The sequence below is a fragment of the Falco cherrug genome, chromosome 2 (genome assembly GCF_023634085.1).
Source record: "Falco cherrug isolate bFalChe1 chromosome 2, bFalChe1.pri, whole genome shotgun sequence".
NCBI classification, from domain to species: Eukaryota; Metazoa; Chordata; class Aves; order Falconiformes; family Falconidae; genus Falco; species Falco cherrug.
The window spans coordinates 62,273,986-62,299,480 of NC_073698.1; positions in this window are offsets into that span (position 1 = coordinate 62,273,986).

Consider the following 25,495-nt stretch of genomic DNA (forward strand, 5'->3'; position numbering starts at 1 on the left):
ATCAAACATTTCAAGATGGTTCTAACCAAAGTAGCTTGTGCTCACCATTCTCCATCTAAGGTTTCTTGACCACACGGCCTCTCTTAGAGAGCAAGAAAGTTTGTTGTTTTACTGTTGAGCTGCTGCATCAGAAGGAAAACTTTCCTGCTCATCTCAATCTTCTTTAATCTCATGAAATATTAGATTGAAATTGGGTGATATGGTGTGTATCTGAACTGCTTGGCATATTATTATCTGATTCTAAGTATGACTTCATTTCTGATGTTGTTCAGCTTACTAGCAGCTGTGGCCTGATTTGACCACACATAAAATAACATGTAAGTATTCATTACATTTCCTATTTAGTGACATGGTTAGCCAGTAGCAAGTCCTCCCCAAAGATTTAATCCACATTCCTCAAAGAGCTAAGACTGTATTTGTTGTTTCTTACTGGAAGTAATTGGTCCAGAATTTGAAAATTTGCACTTTCCAGTAGCTGAATACCAAATGTCAGTGTTAATTACAAGATACCTTACATGTAAATGTAGATATGCCCATTTTCATGACAAATTTTAGCTTATTATTCTTCCACATGTATTATGACTTAAATACTTCAACGTGTCGTGGTTTAACCCCAGTCAGCAACTAAGTACCACACAACAGCTCCCTCCCTCCTCCCTCCCCCCTGTCCCACAGGGTGGGGAAGAGCATCAGGAGAAAGCTAAAACTCATGGGCTGAGATAAGAACAAATTATTAATTCAAATAATGTAAAATAATAAATAATTGTAATGAAAAGGAGAGGGGGGGAGAGAGGAATAAAACTGAAAGGAAAAAAAATACGTAATGCACAATACAATTCCTTGTCACAGAATGATAGAATTGTTTAGGTTCGAAAAGATTTTTAAGATCAAGTCTAACCGTTAACCCAGGACTGCCAAGTCCATCACTAAACCATGTCACTATGCATTGTATCTACGCATTTTTTGAACGTTTCCAGGGATGGTAACTCCACCACCTCCCTGGGCAGCCAAAGCTTTCCAGCCACTCTTCCCCAAGCCTGTAGTGTTGTGTGGGGTTGCTGTGACCCAAGTGCAGGACCTGGCTGACCGATGCCCAGCCAGTCCCCAAGCAGTGATTGGCAGGCCTCAACTCCCCCTTTTATTTATATATGTGTATATATACACACAGAGATACATAAAATTATATTATTTGGTTTTATTATATATAAATATAATATTTATATGCATCATGACATTCTGTGGTATAGAATATGCCCTTGGCTAGTTCAGGTCAGCTGTCCTGGCTCTGCTCCCTCCCAGCTCCCTGTGCCCCCGCTCACAGGCAGAGCATGGGAAACTGAAAAGTCCTTGACTTAGGGTAAGCACTACATAGGAACAACTAAAACATCGGTGTGTTGTTCAACATTATTCTCATACTAAATCCAAATCACAGCACTGTACCAGCCACTAAGAAAATTAGCTCTATCCCAGGCAAAACCAGGACAAACCTATGTAATCATCTTGCAATCACTGCTCAGCTCCTTACCACAGGCAGATTTAATGCTTCCTGAGCAACTGCTCCATTAGCCTCACATAAAAGATGTCTGCCCATTCTACTGGGTGGAGAATTAAGGTCAAGGTACGTGGATGTTGGAAAATGTATTTTTATGTGCTTTGTGCTTAGACAGAGATATCAGCCTGCTGCCCAGAGCCAAGCGCTATGTTCTGCCTTGTGGCAAAATTTGGCTGTTCCCAGAATTTTCTATGAGCCAGGTTTAGCTGGTGCCTTCCTTGCTCAGTAGCTGGATTTCTGATATCTTTGAATGCCGCTTCCTCCCATGCCTCTAAATTCAAAATTTTCATGTCATTGTAGGAGCAAGGTATCTCCAAGTCAAGCACTGCTTTCAAATAAGGAGCTACAGTTCTCCTTATTGGGTTAAACTCCTTGTTTGTGGATGAAAATATTGTGAACACAAGCCTCTACAAGCCTCTGTCAAGGCTCTAGTCATCCTGGAAACTACTACTTTGTACTGCTGAACACACCCTCATTTTCCAAAGCCTTTATCAACTAAATATTTCAACAAGTCTCTGAGACTGTCAGATAGTCGAATTGTATGAACATTAAAAATCCAGATTTCCAAGAAGTTATGAATTTCTAAGCATCAAGTTTCTACATATTTCTTGTCTTAATAACTGCTGAAACCATGCCAGGACATAAAAGAGATTATTAGAGATGCAATTTTAGATTATACTATCTGATTTAGAGTTTTCTAAAACACAGTACAATACTTTTAATGATACTGTTTTTATCAGCAGATGGGTTTTAATTTTAATGCAATTGAAACACAGTTCTGTTTAACAATTGATAGTTTTTAGTCCAGAATCTACTTTTCAGTGTTACTTGAAATTGCCAGTTGTTTTGGTTTTTTTTATAAGGGTATCTGTAAAGGTAAAACAGTAATTGTAAAAGTAAAAGAGCAATTTTATTGAAATATATCCTATTAAATAATTCACTTGCATTTGCATACAGAACTACATTTAACAACAGAAACAATTTACAAGTGGCCATTCAGGCATTTTAAAAATACATTACTGTAGTTTCCCCAAATGACACTGTACATATCAAAAGGAAAAATCAAAAGGCAATCAGAAATTCTATTAGCAATACTTTCAATAGCCAGAACATAAGAGCATATATGTAGCCTATATATCTTCAATGAAAAAGCTATGTGTTATTTTGTATTCAGACCTGCTAGTTCAAATACCAACTCAACTAAAAAAAAATACATTAAAATGAGTTAATGATACTTTAAACTTTTCTTGTTTCCTGTTACCTCTCAGTTCAATAACTTCTATCTCAACAAATGTTTTCTGCTTATTGCTTTAAAATGAGTCTAGTATTAGGGGTGTCTAGGCAGCATCCATTTTTCTGGCTGAATTCTTTCTTCCTATGTATTTCAAAAAGCTAACTTTTAATTCATGGTCCAATATAATCTGAATTTATTTCTTTGCTGATCCAAACAAGAGTAGAAGTAGATCAAAGCAATTGCGAGTTCTACATGTATAATAAATGTAATTTGGGGGTTTAATTCAAGCTAGTTTAATTCAAGCCCTGGCATCCCACCACGTGTGATTTGAATCTGCTAGAAGCAGCAATCTTTGCCTTGGACCATTATTGTCCCGTTAGAGGCTACAGTGCATTTGGTGAGCAACTGAAGCAGAATTTCTAACATCAGTATCCCTGAAAGGAGTCTCATTTGTGTGTAGCAAAACCTCTCTGTGAACTAAGCCACTCTTAGGTGCAATCAAGGGATATGTCTTAGACTGCATTGCTGCCCCAAACCAAAATGCTAATGTAGGCAGAGCCTTAACATTCCGATTTTTATTTCTTTGATTTGGCCGTTCTGCCGTGCTTACCTCTCTCTGGGTTCGCTGGGTACTGCTCTGTGATCCAGGCATTCCTCCTTTATCTGTGTCTCTGAGGCAATTAATCTTTTATTGTTTTTTGCAAAATGAAAGAAGTTCAAAAAGAGGTCAACCCAGAACAGCTGGTGGTTAAGGAAACTTCAGTTAAGTGTGAAATACATCTCCTCAGGCAAAAGAAGGCATTGAACCTAGGCCTCCCACCTCCACAAACTGTTAAACTCATCCTACTCAAAAATAATTTCCACTGGCAGCTTTTTTGAAACAAAGGCATGTCTTATCCCTCCTTATTTTTCAGAGGAACTCTACCGGCCAGGTTAAGGACCGCAGGATAATGTAGATCTCTCCATTCAGTCCCAGCTGGGTAGTCAACAGAGGAGCAAAAAGCAAGTTGCCTCCTGCGCAGCCCCCACCAGCAGCCTGGGCAGCTCTGTGCTCGGTGCCCTGCACCGCTGCGCTCCGGCTGCCAGTGCTGCCTCTCCCCATACACTGCGGCGTTAGCCAACGAGCACATTGCCTAGCTACTTTTTCTTAAAGACAAATAAATGCATCCAGGACTTTCTAAGTCATAAAGCATCGCAGTTTATAGCCAGGAGAGCTTACATTTTAACAAAAAATATATTTCAGGCAGACAGGAAGAAGTTGAAGTCTATAGGAGGTGAATACTAGAAGTTTATTTAATATTATTGACTTCCATATTTTCAGGAGTGCGAGTCACTAGAGTAACATAGCATCTCTGCAGGTCACACCAACTGATCAAAAATACTGAATGAAAGCACAGTACGGCTGGTCCAAGAAATACAGTTTCAGACCTCACAGTACTGCTACGAAATAATACTGGTAAGCCAGCTCCCGAACTATTCATTCACTTTTTTTCTCAGCTATGAAAACCAAATGGAGGTGAATAGGGTATTTTTCAGAGAAAAAAACAAAAACAAAAACCAAACCAAAACAGGTAAACAGAAACAGAAAAATAATAGCAGGGTTTAGTCCATTTGATAGCAGGCTTTAGTCCATTTGAAGTTACAATTTCTAAGATGCAATGTTGCTCACAGTACAGTAGTTATTTGAGTATACCCTTTACAAATACATTAGAGAGGCAGACAGGGCAATAAAAAGTCAGTATATATTCTGTGACAATATACTGAATCTCAAGACAGTGAGCATTGCCATACTTCGGGAGATACAAAGACAAAAGAAAATTTACACATGTATGGAGGCTTACAAAGATTTTGGGAGACAGCAGAAAAGACAATGTTTGATCTTACATGGTTCTAGAACTCTGCAATACTTGCGCTTAAACAATAGTTGTCATAGATTAGCTTTAATTGTCATTTGCTGCATAAATCAAAGGAAAAGTAGGTCAAGCTGTACTAACAAGCATATAATTGCCATTGTTATCTACAGGATAAACCTACCTCCATTTGTGACTTAACTTCACAAAAGCTGCCAGGTTGGATCAGATCATTAGTCTGTTTTACTCAGTATCCTGTCTCGCTGTGGTTAGTACCAGATGATTTAGAAAGGACCAAGAAATTCCAGCATTGACAAGCACAGAATAAATTACTGATAGGACATATTTCTTCATACCTCCTCTGACTTAATGGCTGGTTTGTGCCTTGGAGCATAAGCTTTAAATACCATGTATATTAAGCAGGATAAAAAGATATTTTTGCAACTGTGAATTACAATATGAATTTATTTGCACAAGGAAACATCAATATTCTGAAATGTGAATTTGATCTGAAACTGAGACGAAGCACTGCATACTGTTTTACTTGCAGCTTTCAGTTTAGAAACTTTACATTCTGGGCTATAATGGATGTTAATGTGTGTTTACTAAATAACTGTAACATTTTACGGAGCATCTAAAAAATGATACTTGGTTTCTTAGATTCTCAAACTGATTCCTGAAGCCTTGAAAGGGCAACTTTTGGGATATCATGGAGAAATATGTTGAAGGTCTAAGCTGGCTATAAATATTCTAAAGCTCCAACTGAAGGAACTACCACAAACCTGGGAGCAGATTACATTCTGTGTTAGAGATATACCCTTGAGTCACCACCAGCTTAAAGGCAAATAGAAACAGGTAACACATTTAGAAAGGTCTGTAAACATAAGAAAAAGAAGAAAGCTACACTTAACCTACTTAGTTACTCATCAGTTTATGTCTTTTCTGCAGGCAATACCAGCTTAAATACAGTCTGTCTCATTATATCCTTGTCTGTTTTCCAACACTGCGGAATTTCTGTCTTCCTTCTCATCCCATTGTTCCAGTTTGTAAATTTGGCCTCACATTAAATTGAACTGGGAAACTGATGTGAACTGAAGAAAAAAAACTATACATATTTTTTTTAAAAAAGCTACCTAGCCTACTGGTTTTAGCTGGATCAAATCCATAGCATGACGTTTTTCTAAACACTGAATATTAGATTTCATAGCTCTTCTCAAATTTGCAAGTAAACTTTTTTCCAGACATTTACATGGGGTTAAATGAACATCCTAGTTCGTTGCCAGCTATGGAAACAGGAAGGTCCTTATTGCCCTCAAGGTCCTAACAGGACATATCAGAAATCTCAAAACAATAAATACTTAGCACTCTGTGTCCTGCATAGAGATTATCTGCCTACTCCCATAGCAAGAATAATTAATATTAAAGCTGGTCAGAAAATTCAGAGAAAATATTTTCTTTTTGAAATTTTTACTTCCTCAGAATGCAAAATTTTCACTAAAATAGTCCAATTGTGATAAAATTCCACTGGAAATCTGCCACCAGACAAGCTTTGAAACTTTTCTTGGTGTCCTGCCAGCTCATCTCTGAGTTCCTCAATAAAGCACCTGCTGGGTACCATGACCACAAGCTCCAGGTCTTCCATGGGCCACAGGACAGACAGACAGGTGGATGTTCCTAGTGCCAAAACTCCATACTATTTCCTAGCAAATGCAAATATTCCTGGATTTTGATCCAAGTCAGACTGAGAACAGTTTTCCAAACATCAAAATAAGCCACAAAAGGGAATGATACCCGCCACCGCCCACCCCCTTTCAGCTCTACTCCAATGTATTCAACAAATTAAAGAATGAAGGATTCTGGCAGAAGAATGTTTTGTTGCATTATTTTTTTTTATCAAAGACTTAAAAAGAAATGAACAGTTGTGTATTCTGGTTGAGGGGGTTTCATTAATATGCAATTCTTTGTTATTATTCAGATATTTGTCTAAATAAATCTTACTTTTATTTATTGTTCACATACTTTTATTTATTGTTCACATGAAGAGCTATATACATTTTTAGACAAACGAGAAGCAATTGATCTAATCTCTCTGAATTACTATAAATCACTTGATGGTATGACATGTAAGAAATTTTATTAGTGCAGCTGAAGAGGGCAGGGATTAATAAAATCCTGTCAGAGAAGAGACTGACTTAGGGGGGGAACAAAAATGGGTAGCTTTAAATATACAATCTTTAAATATACAATAAATTAATATACAATATACAAGCTTTAAATATACAATATTACAATATATTGTAAATATACAGTAAATATACAAAATATACAAATATAAAGAGTTTATCAGCAGAGCTTCTGAGTAGAGCTTGAGGCCACTTACAAATTCTGCTAAATGGTCCTGGCACAAGGAATGGAAGTCTGATGGTATCTGGCAATGAGGGAAAGCTGAGTGATAGTCTCCATATTACAGAAGATCAGAAGATTCAAAGTAAGGAAAACATTGTCTGTCTTTAAGGCCCTATGTTCTAAAAATGTTGTTTAGGAGAATAAGGTGCAAGATCATACACTTAATACTGAGAATTTCTGCAGTGAAATGGAATTTATCAGTTGGAAATGAGAAAAAAAATTATATTCAGTGGCATTAGGTATTCGTGGAATAGGTATGATTCGACAGCATGGCATAATGATAAACACTAAGTCCAGAATGTACCAGTTGTTATGTCCTGTGGAGATGGAGAACTATTAATGTCATGGTACTAAAGGTCGTGTGGAATGGTGAGTACAATCCCTATCACCTGTACTCAGGAGATATGAGAACATACTAGAACAAACACAGAGAAAGCAGAGCAAAGGCATGGAGACACTATCTCACAAAGAGCAAATAACATCTCCTTATCCTAGTCAAAGGAAGTGTAGGACAGTACTACTGTCTGTGCATAACACAGGAGATAATCACTGCAGTGAGAAAATAACTCTTTAATAAGGAAGAATATGAACTAAAAAGTGAAAGAGTGTAACTTGGCCATATACCCAGCAAATACTTAAAACTACTGAAAGAAAAAGTTAGTAAACATCAATGGCAAGCATAATAGCAAAAGTAGCAGTAGACTGGGGGCTTGGGGGTGGGGTTTTTTCAATTTTTAATCTTTTAATGTCAAGACATTTTTTGATAAATTTAGAACATGAATGGTACATTACTTTTTCCTGCAGTAGGAACTGGACTGGACACCAGAAAGTCACTTCCATTTAAATTTAGGGTGATATCCAATTACATTTAAGGTCCCAATCTAAATGATAGGCAAAGGCAAAAAGGTAGAATAGGTGGAAATAACTTTACCAAAAGCAAGAATGACAACGCATTCATAAATAAGCAGCTAGCCTGCACTTGATTTAGATAGAGTGGATCAAACTGCAACCGCTTTATCTTTTGTATAAGAATGACAAATGATGAAATATAATTTTGTGGACACTGATTGCAACAAAATATTTCCCCTTCTTCCTACCTTTTTGTTTTGTTTTGTTGGGGTTTTTTTTTTTGTTTGTTTGTTTGCAAGGATTGACAGTTAAGACAATGAAGGGAATGTATGGATCACTTTGTCATGCCCTAAAAGAAATATTTGCACTAGTGTAATAAAGAGTGTATTGTTTTAGTGTAATAAAGACTGTGTAAACAGTGCAATAAAGGGTAAGAATGCAGCCAATATCACTGTTGACCTCATCATTCCAAATCAGCATAACTGTCTAATAACAGAGGTAGAAAGAATTAAAAATAAGGGCCAAATAATTTTAATGATAGCAAAGGCCTTAATCAACAATTTGCTTCATTAAACACAGAATGTATCTCAGCCTGACAGAAATTCAAAGCTGATTGAAAACAGGCCAAGTGGTAATTTAAAAATGCTTGTCAAGGAAGAAATCAACTGAAAGTATAATTCTCAATCCTTTTATATGCATCAGCAGGATACTAATACATTTGCACAAAAGCCACTTGACTATGCTCAAGTTAAATGAGCTCAAACTGGGTAGAGACCACTATTAAGTGAAATTTTTCATTATTGGATAACGGATGCAACAGCAGAGCCTCCGAGTCTACCATTCAATAATGGTACAATAGAAAAAATCTGTTGTAAGGTAACATGACAAACTCACCCAGGTCTGCAAACCCTTGGGACAAATGTGGGTTACAGTTTCCTACAGTCACATCCTAAATATCCTCAGAAGTTAAAATTTATCAGCAGAGAAGAATTTTCAAATATAAACTTATGTCATAGAGGTTGTACAGATATTTTTCTACAGCTCTGTGGCAAATTGCAGAAGTCATAGCAGAACAGTTAAATTTCCTGGCTCCATCAGATACACTCAAATCTGTTTGTTTGGTTTAAAAAAAAAAAAAAAAAGATTTAACCATTTGATGGGAAGTTCTGGCACTATTTATAGGGGTATTCCTTTAATCATGTCACTCATGGAAAGTTTTTCTCAGTCACATAACAAAGTAATAGGCCACCATACTTTTAATCCATGAAGTGATGGTTCTTCATTTCAATTCCCTCCAAGATATTGCTAGACAATCTTATGCTTAAAAGTTTCTTCGACAGCTGCTTCTGAGGATTCTTTTTTAAAAGCAAACATCTGGCAGAAACTTCACTTTCCATAGAAAATTTTTCTCTTTAATTATGTAGTCAACACATTGACACTGAGTGCTGAAGTGCTTTTGTAAGATTCCTCATCTTGTCTCACGGCAAGACAAATATAAACCCTTCTGATCAATTAAAAGAGAGGCATATAGATCCTCACATTAAAATATACAATATAGAATAATACATAGAATATATTTCATCTCCTCCACATTCTCATATTCTCCATATCTTTTTGGTAATGAAAAGGACAATAAAAAAATCTTTAGTCAGCCACATTATTCACAGAATATATACTTTCTGAATCGGAAAAATATCCTTCCTTTTCTGGGAGTTTCAACAGTATTTCAACAATAGAAGCATTAGAACAAATAGAAATAAAGGATTGTAAGTTAAAAATTGAAGTGTTTCAGAAAAACTATAACAAAGCTCCTTTAATACTTCTTTATTAAGCACCATCTCGAGGGTGATGTTTTGGAGATATAAGGAGAGAGGACATCATGCACTGTGTCAGTGGAGAGACACCCATTTTGCTAGCTTCTCTCTTTCTGCTTGGTAAACCTATGCCTGTAGTCCACTTTAAAAATTTTGCTATAAAGACCAAAAGTAAAAAGAATAAATGCAGGAGGAGAGGTGCAAGGACAGATTTCATTTTTATGAATGGCTGACAGAAAATTTCTGAAAAATTAAGCACATACATTTTTTTCCTAACAGAAATAATTCAAAACAAATAATAAATTATATTATTACTGTCAAAAACCTGAAAACTTATCCCACAGCTATGTATAAATTAAATTATTCTTACTATTAAGTAATAAGGCTTTACCTAGCAAAGGTCTATATTTATTTCAGTATTTTGTCTATGTAAAAGCGGTACCCATTCCCTGAATATTTTTTGTCTTCAAAAAACAGTGGTGGTAGAAAGAGTTCTACCTTTCTACACAAGAAAGCCTTCTTGTGCCATCTTCAGACTACTGCTTCAATGAGCACCCCCAGTCAACAACTCAGGAAGGATTTTACAGCATCACAGAATGGTTGGGGTTGGAAGTGACCTCTGGAGATCATCTGGTCCAGCTCCCTGTGCTAAAGCAGGTTCTTCAGAGCAGGTTGGACAGGATCCCACCCACATGGGTTCTGAATGTCTTCACAGAAGGAGACTGCACAGCCTCTCTGGGCAGCCTGTTCCAGGGCTCTGTCACCCTCAATGTAAAGAAGTTCTTCCTCGTATTCAGGTGGAACTTCTTGCATTGCAGTTTGTGCCTGTTGCCCCTTATCCTGTCACTGGGCACCACTGAAAAGTTTCTGGCCCTGTCCTCTTGACACTCACCCTTAAGTTATTTGTAGACCTTGATAATATACCCTTTCTATCTTCTCTTCTCCAGGCTAAACAGGCCCAGCTCCCTCAGCCTTTCCTCATTAGGGAAATGCTCCAGTTCCTTCATCATCTTTGTAGCCCTGTGCTGGACCCTCTCCAGTAGTTCCCCGTCTTTCCTGAACTGGGGAGCCCAGAACTGGACCCAGCACTCCAGGTGGGGCCTCACCAGGGCAGAGTAGAGGGGGAGGATCACCTCCCTCGACCTGCTGGCCATGCTCCCCCTGATGCACCCCAGGATCCCCTTGGCCGCCTTGGCCACCAGGGCACACTGCTGGCTCACGGGCAACTTGCTGCCCACCAGAACTCCCAGTCATGTGGGATATCCCATCAAGTCTCTGTAATTGCAATGAGATTGCAGTCTTGTGACCACACACACATCTCTGATTCTTCCTGTTTATTACCCATACTACATGTGTTTATGTATAGACATTTCAGAGAGGTAATTGAGCACATGGTTTCCCAGGAAGGATGTAAGGGAGTTCACCATAGTGACACACATCCTTGAATATCCCATTTTTGCTGAAGCCAAAACACTCACAACAGCATTAGCTGCAAAGCCAGAAGTTGATGTGTACTATAAGCCTATTACTGGATGCACCCTTTCCTCTTACTGGTAAAATGGATGAGAAAATAACTGGGGCACCGACATTTTTCAGCTGCACCCCCAGGGCTTTATAGTATTCCTTGATTCTAGCCAGGTTTTGGCTTGTAGTGTCATTTGAGCCCACATGAAAGACTACCAGAGGATAGTAGTCTCTGCTCTTGACAAGTTGTGGCACCCTCTCAGCAATATCTCAGATTTTAGCTCCTGGAAGGTAGCATACTTCTTGTGACCCCCTATCAGGCTGGCTGATGGATGCCTCAGTGCCCCCTAACACAGTTACCCACCACAAGTACCTGATGTTTCTTTTTGCAGTAACCAAGGTGTGCTGCTGGGGAAGTACCTCCATGCAAACCTTGTTCATGAGTGTCTGTAGCTGCTAAAGCTTCATATCTGCTCCTCATTGTGATGCAGAAGGATAGAGACTGAAGCAGTGTCCTACTTTTGTGGGTCAGTGTAGTGGAATGAAGCTGGGTTAGTTAGCATTGATAATACACAGCTGTGGGTTGGCTTCAGGGGCGGTGGGTTGGCTGATGTAGGTAAGGTGCAGGTGTGGCTGGTTAAGTGAAGTGGTTGAGAGCCAATGAAGCGAGAGCAGCCAAGGAAGAATAGAGGAGAGGAAGAAGTAAGAGAAGAGAGAGTGGGTCCTGGATGAGGTGAGGGCAGCAGAGGGACTATATGAAGAGTGTGCTGGATGGGATGGTAAAAGGCCTTGTTGCAGCTTGATAGTTTGGAGAGGGCTGTGACAGTTGGTGCCCCATGTGAGGCCTTCAGATTATGAGACTGAGTGTAATGAGCGGTGACAGTGGTGATGGCTGTGCTGGTGGATGTTTGAAAAAGTAATGGCAGTGACCCCATGTAGTAGAGACAGGTGGGGGTAGCCTGCAATCCAGATCATGTTGAGATAGGTGGGAAGAGCCTGGGGATCCGGATCAGACATGGGTAAAGGTGAGCCGTTGGGATTAAAGAGAAGGAAGCCTGACAGCCGTGGTGTTAAGAGACTGAGGGTAATGGGCAATAGCGGCAGAGTACATGGCCAAACATGGCAGTAGCCCACAGTGGTGGCAGGTCCAGAGCAGGTTCAGCTAGACAGCGGTCATGGCTGTGCCGGGGAAAGGTGTGGGAGCAGTGTGGTGCTGCGAGCGGCTCCTGCTGTTGCTACTGCTGCTTGGCCTGGTGGTATTCTTGCCAGCATTTATGTGCTTATTGAAGGTGTCTCAAGTTGAAGAAGAAATAGGTGACCACAAGGACGTTAAGAAGTTTTTCAGGACATGGAATTATGTGTTAGTGTTGTATTCTAGATCTGCTGCTGCTGAAAGCTCATACTGGAAAGTAACCTGAGTGATCCAAGAGGTGAAAGGACAAGGCACTATAAGTTCATCACAACCCCCCTCTGAAGAAATCAAAATTCCATATGCTAAGAAAGCAGACAAGGAGAAAGGGAATCAACTTGCAGAAGATGAAAAGCCCAAGGTAAAAGTGAAGAAGGAATATGAGTATGAGTTCAGGCACAAGTTGTCTGGATTGTATGAAAAGTTTATTTGTAAAAAGGATATGATGGTTGGTAAAAACAAAGTATGAAATGTTAAAAAGAAAAAAAGGGGGAAGTCTAGAGGAATTATAGAGGGCTGTATGCAAAATTTATTTGTAAAAAGGTTGTAATGATTGTTTAAAAACATAAGGTATGAAATGTTAATGTTAAGGGAAAAAAGGGAGGGGAAGCATAGTGGAATGAAGGTGGGTTAATTATCATTGATAATATACAGCTGTGGGCTGGCTTCAGGGGCAGCTGGTTGGCAGATGTTGAGAGTCAATGAAGAGAGAGCAGCTGAGGAAGAAAAGAGGAGAGGAAGAAGCAAGAGAAGAGAGAGTGGGCCCTGGATGAGGCCAGACAAGGAGAAGGCAGCAGAGGGACTATATGAAGAGTGTGCTGGTATGAGATCGTAAAAGGCCTTGCAGCACTCTCCAAACTATTAAGCTGCAGCAACAGGTCAGTAGGGTCCAAAGTGCCTCATTCTCTGTGTTGTCCATTTCAGGTCCTGAAACCACCTGCCTATCTCCACCTGGAACCCTCTAATACTGTATAGCCTTTTAACTGTTTCCTGCAACTCATCCACCTGTCAAAACAGATCATCAGCCCACACACACCTAAGGCAAATACATACTCTTTTTCCAGAAGAAGAGGTCACTCATGGCAGCCTACCACCTGTACTGATGCCTCCTTCCTTACTATTTCCATCTGGGCTGAAGCACCAGATGTTATGGGAGCTTTCTTTGTGACTGCACTGGCTTTAACTCTGAGGTGAGTGCCCACCATCCTGGCAAAGACCTAGAGTGTTCCCCTGGGTCATAAACCTACAAGTGGGGTGCACGACCCTCTTTACATGTCCTCCCTATGCAAACTGCCACACCACACCATGCCCTGTTGGCAGCAATCCTGGTTGTTTGCACTCCTCAGGGCTGTTTAAATCTCCTGTAGTTCTTCTTAGCGAGACTCAAGCCATGTCAGCCTTGCTCACAAGAGCTGCCAGCTCCTGGTGGGGTTCTCAGCTCTTGCTCAGGTTCCCCCGATCTGGGAACTCACTGTCAGCCTCAATCTAGCACTCAGCATTTACGTTAGCAAAATTACTGGAGCCCCTTCTCAAGATGGTGATTACAGATTTTAACAGGCTGGAACACATACTGTAAAAGGAATCATAGTCTCGGATATTCTGGGACACAAAGTGCAGTGTCTCGCGTATCTTCAGCAGTTCTATACCCAAAAAGCTTTTAATACAAAGTATGTCATTGTTCATTTTTTTCCATAGAGATCACAAAATACCACATTCCCAGTAGAGTTTCCTCTGATCCATTTTCCTACCTAATTGCTTCCAGTAGAGACAAAAAACCTACCCACTCTTCCATTGTGCTTTCCAGACAGGTTACCTGAATGACTAATGAAAGCCATTGTGTTGGGCATGCAGGTAGAGATAAGACACAGGGAGCATGACTTCATTAGCCCATATTTTTCTTAACTTTGCTTCATTTGGAAGCTGTCCACTAGTAATTCATGTTGCATTGGTCATCACTCCTTTACTTATTTGTTTGTACATCTAGCTATCATCGACTTCAGATCCAGTGCCCAGGCTTTTCTGGACACCGCTATCAGCTCTTTGCATGAAATCTGAAAAGGCAAATAAACTGGTTCCAGTGTAGTCCATACCACACAGTTGCAGCTCCAGTAGGAGTCTGCCTCTTTACTATTCTTTAACGAACTAAGCCTGTAGTAAGGCCCTGTTAAACCACAGTAGACTGAACCTAGTTCCTGAACCATGTAAGTGATTCCTGGAGATGATAGAGGGAGGATCCCACACATATTTCTGCCTTGATCAACCTAGATGTGAGAGGAAAATTCACTCCTAGTTAAAAGAATTCTCCACCATTAAAACTGGTCTTTAGGGATCCCAGGCCCCTGAGGCCAGTGGGAAGTTCTGGAACAAAACGTATCTTTGGTGGAGGAGGACCAGGATAGGAAGTATTTAAACAAACTGGGAAGGTGGGACTTTTCAGCCTGGAGAAGAGAAGGCTCAGAGGAGATCTTCTCAAGATGTGTAAATGCGTGCTGTGAGGGAGCCAGGCTCTTCTCAATGGTGCTCACTGACAGGACAAGAGAAAATGAACACAAGAAATTCCATCTGAAACAAGAAAAAAAATTTTTTACTGTGAGGAGGGTCAAACACCAAAATAGGCTGTCTGGATAGGTTGTGGAGTTACCAGCCTTGGAGGTACTCAAAACCTGACTGGACAAGCTCCTGGACTGTTGGCTTTATCTGATCCTGCTTGAGCATGGGAGTTGGACTAGATGATCTCAAGAGGTCCCTTACAACCTAATTGCTTCTGTAAATATGTGAAAATATTGTTTTCTATTTGTGATACAAATTGAACTGAACAAACATTTGTAATGCACACAAACCATTCAATGAATTTATACAGGATTTGATCCAGCAATGGTTTCCAATAGACATGATAAAGTGGTTTTACATAGAAATCATCAAGAAGGAGGACAAATTAGCCTACTTTGTGATACCTAAATGACTCTGCTTCTTAAACTAGCTTATATACAGCCATCTTTCATTATAATTGACAGAGTAGCTCTGCCTTTAATTTTTGTGACCGCTTTTATTGTGCTTTAGAACCCCTGTCTACCAATTTTAGTGGAACTCCCTATGGTGTAAGCAAGGCCAGGCCCTGACTTGTGAATCTGATCACAGATGGTGAAAAGGCTGGATCTGCACTTTAAGTGGGCATTTACATCCACACAAAGTGAACATTCACTTGTAAATTACTGGCAGCACTGAATGCCAGTGCTTCAAGTACCAAGCTAATTTATCCAAGCTAGATGTAGGGCACATGAAAATCTAGCTTGAGTGTTTGTTTATGGAAAAGAATAGTAGTGATCAATTTGACATATGATTTTGAACAATTTCACTAAATCAGTGAAGCTTGAAAACTCATCATTTTAAATTGGACTTTTAGTTTAGCTGAAGTTCCCTAGGAATCAAATTCAAATAAGGCAATTTGAAACAAAAATGAATCTTTCTATACATGGAATCTGTAATATTTTAAACTAATACTGTTTTGAATCAGTGTAAACTCCTGTCTTGTGCATAAACTAGCCAAGCATGGGGGATAAAACTACCAAAGACCATTAATCTTCTAATATGTAAAGGAGAAGCAGTGTGGAACATGCTCAATAGTATTTAGTTGTGCAGTCATTGATATTGCTTAATTGGTTCCTTCATACAAACTAGATGTTTTGTTAATGGCATACAAATTTGGCAGTTTGTTTCTTGCTATCATAACGAATCAACAGCTGAACAATGTTACACATTTATTTCTTTATTTAGTTATGAAGTGTCAGTTAAAGAGTATTTGACCCAGGTCAATCTTGTTTGTGCTTTAGGAGCTTTAGATATAGGAATACATATACCTACACCTTCAAAAAGAGAGCAAGGTATGCAGACTAACAGGGGAAAATAGTGGCCCAAACCCTGGAGTCCCTTACAATAGAGTTATTTCTGCAAACAGAGTTACTGTACAAACGTGACTGTCCTTATTGAGACAGTGAACTGACTCACAGGTGTACTTTTTTATTAGAACTAGGTCATAAATTGCTGGTGAAGTGGTAATGCCATTGCCAGACCAAAAAGCATCACACTTTGCTTGAGATGGCTAGATATGATGGACCAGTGGAAGATTCTTCCATTCCATCTAGGTTAAGCTCTTTCTTTACCTGGGGCCCATTGCTTTGATGCTTCAAACAAGACCCTGGGCATCACACTCACTGAGGCTGGCAGGGAAGGGGAAAAACATAGATAATAGGAGTTTCGGCTCCCCAAAATAATTAGTTGTGATTCCCCAACAAGTGAATTCCAGTGTACAAAAGCATAAGACAGATCTAAAAGCAGACAGAAATTTTAAGAAAATGTTTTTATATTTCTGTGATATTACTCACAATCCTATTCCAAAATACTTTACAAACATAACTTTATCCTGTGGTAGGGCTGCACAGCCCTTGACCCCAGAATAGGAAGCTCTGGAGTACATGGCGCAACAATGTCTGAGCTGGTTCCCCTTTTGGGCTCAGAAAGCTGTAAAGTCCATTTTTGTGATACTGTTTGACCTTGAAGTCCCATTCTCAACATTCACCACAAGCTCTGCTGTTTCTTAATTTGGTACAAAATTTGGCACATTTGAGCTTACCAGCAGGTTTTATTTAACCCAGAGACCTGTACCAAGTCCTATCATGCAATATAGAGATGTCCATAGGAGTCTTACGCAGGGTGTACTTGTATAAAAGGGAAATAAAGTAGTGCATTATTGCCACTGAAAACTTTCAGTAGTCCAATCAGCTTCTCACTTGAAAGATTCACTTTGGCCAATGCAAAAGAAAAATTTTTTTTGCAAGTAATTCCTTGCTTTCTGCATTTCTGTAGTGTAGACTTTGGTGATGATTCATTTTCTTCAACTAGCTGATAGAATTGCTTGCAAATGAATCAAACTACTTGCTATTATTTAATTTAAAGGGGAAGGAAGTTACCCTTCTGCTCACAGGTCTTGTAATACTAGATATTTAAAAGAAGCAATAAACATTCTGATACCCACAATAAAATCTGGAGACTGGCAGACCTCACTGTTTTGTAGGTATTTTATCAGTAAAGTTTTCATATTTTTGAGCAGTGTTCAGGTAAAGACATGCTAGTTAAATACTTATGGATCAATACATCTGTGTACAGTGTTATCTGATGTTATCACAGTTTTATAAATGGCATGAGAATGCTTACCAAGGGTTGTGTGATAATACCACATGCTATGGGCAGCAGTCAGATTATGAAAGCTTTAGTGTTGTTATTTCTCAACTTCTCTAATGTGAGAAAATTTAATTCAGCATACTTTCACGTCTGTAGGAAGCAGCGTCTTTTCTTCCAAGGCAAGCCTCAATCTTTCCAACAGTAGCAATATGCATCTAACTGAAACTCCTTGTCAATTCTCACAGACTTTCATAAGCAGGGGGGACTGTAGATTTCCAGACAGGATTCACTGCCTGATACAAATGCAGCTAAATCATTCCTGGAAAAGCTTTTTGGCTAAGAACTGTAGTGACATGGCCTTTTCTCTGGAAGAATTAGAATGGAATGAGCCATATTTTCCTCTGTAAAGGTGATGTATGCAACGAAGGATGCATTTTCAAATCTTATAGCCAGCCTCTGTATTCGCCCTAGCTGTCAGCTTGCTAAAGACATTTAGAAATCAAGCACAAATAACCGTTGCATCAATAGGAGAGTTCTGTAACATGGTGATCAGGTTTAAACAGCTTTTTCAAGGGTGAGTCAGACTAGAGAGTCAAAACTGCATAGCTTTTGAATTATTCTGCTATTATTGTGCTAGCATCACATTCTTGACACCATCACTGAAGAAATTTGCCTTGCGGTTTCTGTGTGAGTTACTGCTAACAGCCAGTAATGGTCCAGCTTTTTCTTGCTAGTAAAGAAATTGTATGAAATTTCTTCCTGATGCCCAATACAGCAGACGTTTACACACTGATTTAAACTGATAAAGGACTTGAGCTGCTAAGCGTTGAGTCAGTGATCTGACTGAATTGCCTCCCTCCTTTCCAGTATGCTGTCACAATAATCTGCTTGTTTTCTTTTGCTCCTAATTATTGCTCATCTCCAGGGATGATATAATAAAACCCTGATGAAAGTGTTTCCAACTTTCTTTACTCCTTTTTTGTTTGTTTTTAATTTAATGAAACTTATCCAATGGCTTTTCTTGCTTCTTTGTGTACACATACTTGTGACTGAAGACCTTAAATGTGACAAGATGGTGCCTAAACCCACTATTTCAAATGTTACTGAAATTTTGGTAATTGCATTATGCCAGTGGGTACATTGTGCTCACTCCCTCTGCTCAGCCTGTATCTTGCATGATGCCTCTGTGCCCTGTAAGCCTTAAATTACAAGCCAATTTCCAAATGACAGACTGGCTCCAGCTACATAAAGACTTAATGCACAGCGCTATCGTCTGAAAGTCAGACACAAGATGCAGCAGACATGTGGCAAGCTTTTTCCAGATCAAAATGGTTTCAGCGGTTTTGAGCCCTTTCTTAGCATCACACTGAACTGCCTTTGTTCATTGTGCACAGGACACCATCGGAACACCCCAGGAGTAAGTGCAAGACCACTGTGTCTTTTCCCCTTCCAGCTGGACCCTCAAAGCAGACAGTCTTTCACCCTATTGACTGCCGGCTTCTGCCTCTGGAGCTCGGAGGAGGCAAAAGTCACTATTCCAGTACAGTTATATATGCTCCTCAGGTTCAATGTAATAGTGAAAAGCCCTCAGGTATGTATGGATCTAAGGGTAGTATTTTTGAAGCTGGAACTTCCAGCAGGCTTCACGTCCCTGATTGTCTTCCAAACCTTTGTCCTCTTAGTCCTGCTGGCTCCCAGTCTCTCTCTGTTAGCACCTGATGCAGGTGTTTCAAAACTGCAATGCACTTATAAATCTGGCTATATTTAACTTTGAACTTACCTCTTTTAACAACATGTTGCAATAGCATCATGGTGTAGTTTCGCTGCAGAAACACAGACCCACAGAGATAAGAACAGTTTTAACCCTGCAGTTACTCACCACCTTCTGGATCTACAGAGAAAGCCTATCATTAGCAATGTTTTAGCTAACCAGCTCATGGTGTAAAGGTGTTTGTGCACAATGCTCTTTAGTCTCAGCACTGAGCCAAGCATAGTACTCGGACTCAGAGGATCCCTGTTGACTTGATGGAATGACTAAGTTCATTAACAATTCTAAAAAGCAAAATTATATTTTCCTTCCATGCATATTCTGGAAAACTGTGGTATTACTAAGAAAGCTAAAATATTGGTTTGCAACACTAAAACTGTTTTATTTCTGGACAGAAAAAAATATTTCTTTTATTAAATTTATAGGAAATACATTGTAAAGTTGCGGTCTTCCAGCAGGGAACAAAAGCATCTGGAATAATGCCACCTACACTGTTCTGCTCTGCTGTTTGCTCTTAATAGGACTAGGGCAGAACAGTACAAAGTGCATTTGATTTCTGCATTTGTCTGCATTCTGCAACCCGCTGTTGTTCTGTAGCGTTCACTGCAGGAGACTGACAAAGTGAAGAACCTATGTTTAAGATAATTTCTCAAGCAAGCACTGTACTTTCCTGACATTAACTTAAAAACTAAACAAGGTATAACTGCAGCCAACAAGTCTGTACTCTGCAGAGAATCTTTATTTATAGAGCCTATGATTATCTTACCAAATAATGCAATTTTTCATCCTAAAAAGCAATTTCCAGGAAGCAGCATTAACAAAACAGCAAGGAAAAAAACCCCAACCAAACAAAAAACCAACCAAAAAAACACCCCAAAAAAATTCCTCCCCTGGTTATCTTTGTGCTTGAGTTTCTGTATGGAAGCTGTAACTTATGATTGTAACTGTAAATGTTCATTATAAAGCCTTTCCAAAGAAAAACCTGTTTATCACCCTGTTATCTCACTAGTAAAGAAAATATATTATTTGAAATTTAGGTTCCCATGTTTCTTACTGATCTGAACTGCTTATTCTGGAAACACCTTCTGCAAAAGCAAGAATTTTGAGAATGAGTAACTCAGTGCTGAGTAGGACTCAATACTACCTCATTGCAGACATCATAACTGGAAAGAAAATGTGACAAAAGTAATTAATATTCTTGGGCATAATTACAAGTGTATGTATATATATTAAGTTTAATTCAAAGCTGGCTTAAATAAGTCAGATAAATAAAATGAAATTAAAAAGGTGGGGTCTTTTTAATTACTACACTTTGAGCTATATTACAAAGTCACTATACAAGATTTCTGGCTTTTGTAGCCTGTTTATTTTACAAACCTGAGTTCAAAACAGGCTTAAAAGTAGACATGTAGCAATTTTGCCAGGTCTAAGAAGCAAAGGAATGTGTGAATACTCAAATGTACTCAACAACTGCAGTTGTCAGAAACAAAAGGATATGGCCCAGAATTAGGTGATATTAGCCACAGAAAAAAAACATCCCTCCAATGTTAATCTGAAAAACTTTTGTCCAGATTTTTTGCATGAGGAAAAACTTGTCTTCCCATAGAAGTGGTGGGTAAGCCTTACTACAGCCTTCATATTAAGTGATAGATTAGAGTCGCTAAGGTTGACAATGCTACTAAAGTGGAAATGAAAATAATTTTTTGGTGTACTTTAGCTATTAACACTAAGAAGAAAGCTTTATTTCCAGATGATGGCTGCAGGTTACTTAGATTGAGAGGGGAAAGTAACAGGAAAAGTCTGTAGTGGATTCTGTGTCCTGTAGGAGGGTGTCATAAAAAAGGGACTCATCAGACTCTTTTGTGAATAGGCATGTGGTGGTAGAATCAGCTCTGAATACTGCCTGTGCTGTACGGCTATCAGTGCTCGTGAATCAGCAACACTTGCTGCAGGGGAAAGAACCTCAGTAACAACTGGAAGTAACAGCATACGCAGCAAAACAAAATAATGTGCAAATAACCTTTATTGTATTTTGTTTTCACTTCTTGAAGACTGTTTGGGTTGTGGGGTGGTTTTTTTTTCATTTAATTTTTAGTGTTTAGAAACAGTGCTTGATTGGCACCTGAGAAGAAACCCTCTAATTTACAGTATAGGTTTCCACTGAGCTGCCAGTCTGATGAAGGCAGCTGTAGAGATTTGTCCCTTCAGCAAACTTTGTGGATTTCAGTGTTGCCTTGATAAGTGTTCATTGAAGGGGAAAAGTAAGTTGTAAAGGAAAATGTGCAAAGCTGTGAGAATGGGGGAGGAGAGAGATATGTGTCAAATAAATAGGAAAAACAGACAAAAAAGCAATTCCTCCAAGTGAAACAAACAAACAAAACCAACCAAACAAAAAACCCCTCTTGAAATACTGCTTCTGAGCTTCTTACTGAGCTGGTTGAGCTGCTGACTGTGCCTTTACTGTGATGTCCCTAAATGCTCTCTGTTCACCTGAAATCTCTACCAATCTTTTCTTTTAACAGAACTGAAAATGATAGGCTTGATGTTTAATTATCACCTGACATTTCTATTGCCTCTGTGTTGGACAGCTATGAATGTGCTGGACTTCTGCTGAGCAATGCATTGCAAATATTAGCCCACTATCCTGATGAGGAAAGAAAATCAGGAAGAACAGCTCACATTATGGCTTTTTATTGCAACTTATACCACCATAGTTCAGATTGATGTTAATACAGTCTATAAAGATTTCCTCTGGTCTATAATCGAGAGTAAATTTTAAACATGTTTTGCCTCATCTGAAAGTATTGTCTTATAAATGTTTTATTTCCTTTTCTTTTTTGGAGGGGGTTGGTTTTTGGATTTTTTTGGTGGGTTTTTTTGGCCTCCTAATTTTTATCCTGTTTCAAAAACACATTAGTAAATTGTTCAGAGATGAAAGCACCTAAATTTCACACACAGGTTAATGGCAGTGCCATAGTTTTCTTGATTTCAGCCAAGGTTTTGTAGAGTGTGTGTGTATGGGGATGCTTTCTGCTTGCAATCCAAAAGCACTGTTAATCTGCTAAGGTAACTAATTAAAAATTTGGAAACATCAGAGTTCTGTTTTCCTGTACATTTAATATATTCCCTCTTTTCTCCTGTTCCTCATTCAAACACAGTCACAGCTGGTGCCCAAAGCAGGCTTGCAGCTCTGAGAGGCTTTCCATGGATAGCAACAGGCTAATCTAACCTTAATGAGAACCTGCTTGTTGTGTCTCTAAATCTTCATGGTAAAATACCTGGTCTTATATTTTATATATTAAACACTGAACTCAATATAGACTTATGACCTGCCATCCTGCATTTTATTAAGGTGTTCAACACCAAAAGTATCTCAGCATTTTACCAAAAAGCATTTTTCACAGCTTCCTCAGGAGGCAAGGTATCTTGCACAGGGTGGAGTGTTGAAGTGTATTAGTTGTGAGAAGGGCAGGCAATATCAGGGAAAATAGAATAATTTTCACATTAATTTACATGGGAAAAAAGTGAGTAGAAATAACCAGATATAACTATAGTGGTTTTCAAGTTATGCTTTTTATATCATGGCTGATTCCATAAGTTACAAATTATGATACGTACTAATAATATTTAAAGCAATTGCCTGAAATAGGGGTATGGGGGGAGATTGGTACAGTGCTTGATCTTTCTGTAGGATTTGTGTATCTTTCCATATATCTAAGGGTTTTCCAAAACTCTTAGTATTCAAAACATTCATTATTTCTTATGCATATATTAGATACTATTTACCATATACTAGAATGAGTAGTCTCCATATATTCTCATCTATATGCAGTTGAACTTCCCAAATAACCTATTGCTTCTTTAACTCCAATAGCTTTTTCCACATTTTTTTTTAACTTAAGCAACATTTCCTTTTTAGTTTTTTGAAAAAGACTCAGGTTAGAAAGAATAACAAAGATGTAAAAGAAGTCACCAAAAATACATTTATTCTTGAAATTAGAAAAATATCTATATCTTTTTGCATGAAGAATGAGTGGCATAATGCTCCTTGAACTGCAATATCCTGTGAAATCAAGGGCTGGCATGAGCCAGGCAAGAGGGATTGCTAGTAGTTTATATCACCTTCCCATGCTTTCTTCTGCTGAGGCAACCCCTGTATTAAGTATGTTAATTTCAGCTCTGTGCAATCACTTTGACCTGCAGGAGGTGAATCATTCAGCCATTTATCTGTTAATCAATTCTGACATCCTCCAAGAACAAGCATAATTAATCACACCTCCCTTGGTTTTGTGTTTTCATAAACAACATTGTTCTGCTGTCAAGATCTTTTGGTTCGATATAGTTGGGAGCATGCCACCTGTGATTCAAGACTGCTTCCTTTCATGACAAAACATCATGTTGATAAAATAACCCTTTTATTCTAATTTAATTGTACTATAGCTTTGTTTAAGATGATACCTATTTTGGCTTCCATTGAAGAGTAGTAAAATACACTAATTCTGTGGAAAGAAAAAGCATCTCGTTCAGCTGTATCACCTGTCACTGGATACTGGAATAGATTTTGCCACACTGCTTAATCTTCCATTCCTGTTTATTACTCTGTGGTTAGTTTGTATAATAGAGTCTGCTAACTGTTCCTGTGCTTCAGTGTTATACACAACATTTCTCTAGGAATGTTGATCTGCATCATCTTTTTATTCTAACTTCTGGTTCCAGAAAGCATGACCTGAGATCTTCCATGTATTTCCAGAGGCAGAAATATTTCAGGTGGTTTTGGTGATTTTCCTAACACTCTTTCTCCATATTTGCTGTCACATCACATTAGATATATCCAGCTGCACTTTCAGAACATCAGGTACTGTTTGATGCTGCATGAGATATACAGATTTCATCATTTCCTCTCAGCATGCTACATTCCAATACCCCAGGTCTGTCTGATCTTAAAAGTCTTACGTAAGTCCTCTCTTACAGCGCCCTAAGTGGTAGCAAATTCTGAACAGAAGTGAGGATGGTGAGAGACAATCAAACTGGCTCTTTCAAATGTCACTAATGGACTGTTCCAACTATCAAGCTGAATATGTCTCCAGCCTCTTAGCAACCAGTTTCCTGTATTCCACTGAAACAGACCACTTACACAATCTCTGGGGTGGCAAAGTCCACTATCAATCTGGGTTAAAGATTTCCTTACAAACTTTAGCAAAAAAGGTCTTAAGACACTTCGCATGTCACATGGCAAATCTACACACATGCAAACAGGACCTGTGCAGCAGACGATGCCCCCCATATCCAAATTTACTTCACAGTAATGGCTTCACATGTCCATATAATGGGACAGACTGCAGGCTGTTTATGCACCTGTGAATAAAAAAAAGTATACAATAATCATCTAACCAACTTAATTGTCTAAGTCATACTGAGATCTTAGTTGTCAATATGGTGCCCCTCTGCATCACTTGATACCTAATCAAATTTGCAAACAAAGTCTTCTAAGTTTCAAATTCTTCCTGCTCTAATTAGTAGAAGTCCAAGCTATTTCAGGATTTTCCCCTGCTTTTCAAAAGAGAGCATGCAGACTCATTTAAGTTGTTCACTTACCAAATCATTCCTGAAAAGCATGAGCAGCTAAAAAAAAATACAGATTCCCCAAATCCATTTTATAAATTTACTGAATATGTGCTGAAAATAACAGAGATGAGGAGAAGAATCAGAGTAATTGTCAAATTAATTGAAGGGCTTCAATATGTTATTTCTGTTCTGTGTTGTTCTGTGCTGAAGGAAAGAAAAAAAGAAAATTCTACTCCAGCATAACAAAAATATTAGTATAACCATCAACTGAAAAGTTAAACTATACCCTAGCACCATTGAGAAAATGTAGCAACGATACAATCTTCAAATTGTAGAATGTCCTGGTTCATAATTGGGAACACCTACATATGGATATGGCTAAGAACAAGGATGTGAAATACAGAATAGAAATCAATCACATCTGTTTTGATAATTTTGATCAAGGATCTAATGGTTTTAGTTAATATTAGTTTTTAATTTTGAAAATTAGGACAAACAGCGGGATCCCAAAATAAGGTTATATTTGGTCCCTACTTTAAAATGCCTGACAACCAGATACTTGAACAGAATGAAGGCCAGGTACAAAAAAAGCACCAAGACAACCAGAAGAGTGAAATCTAACATTC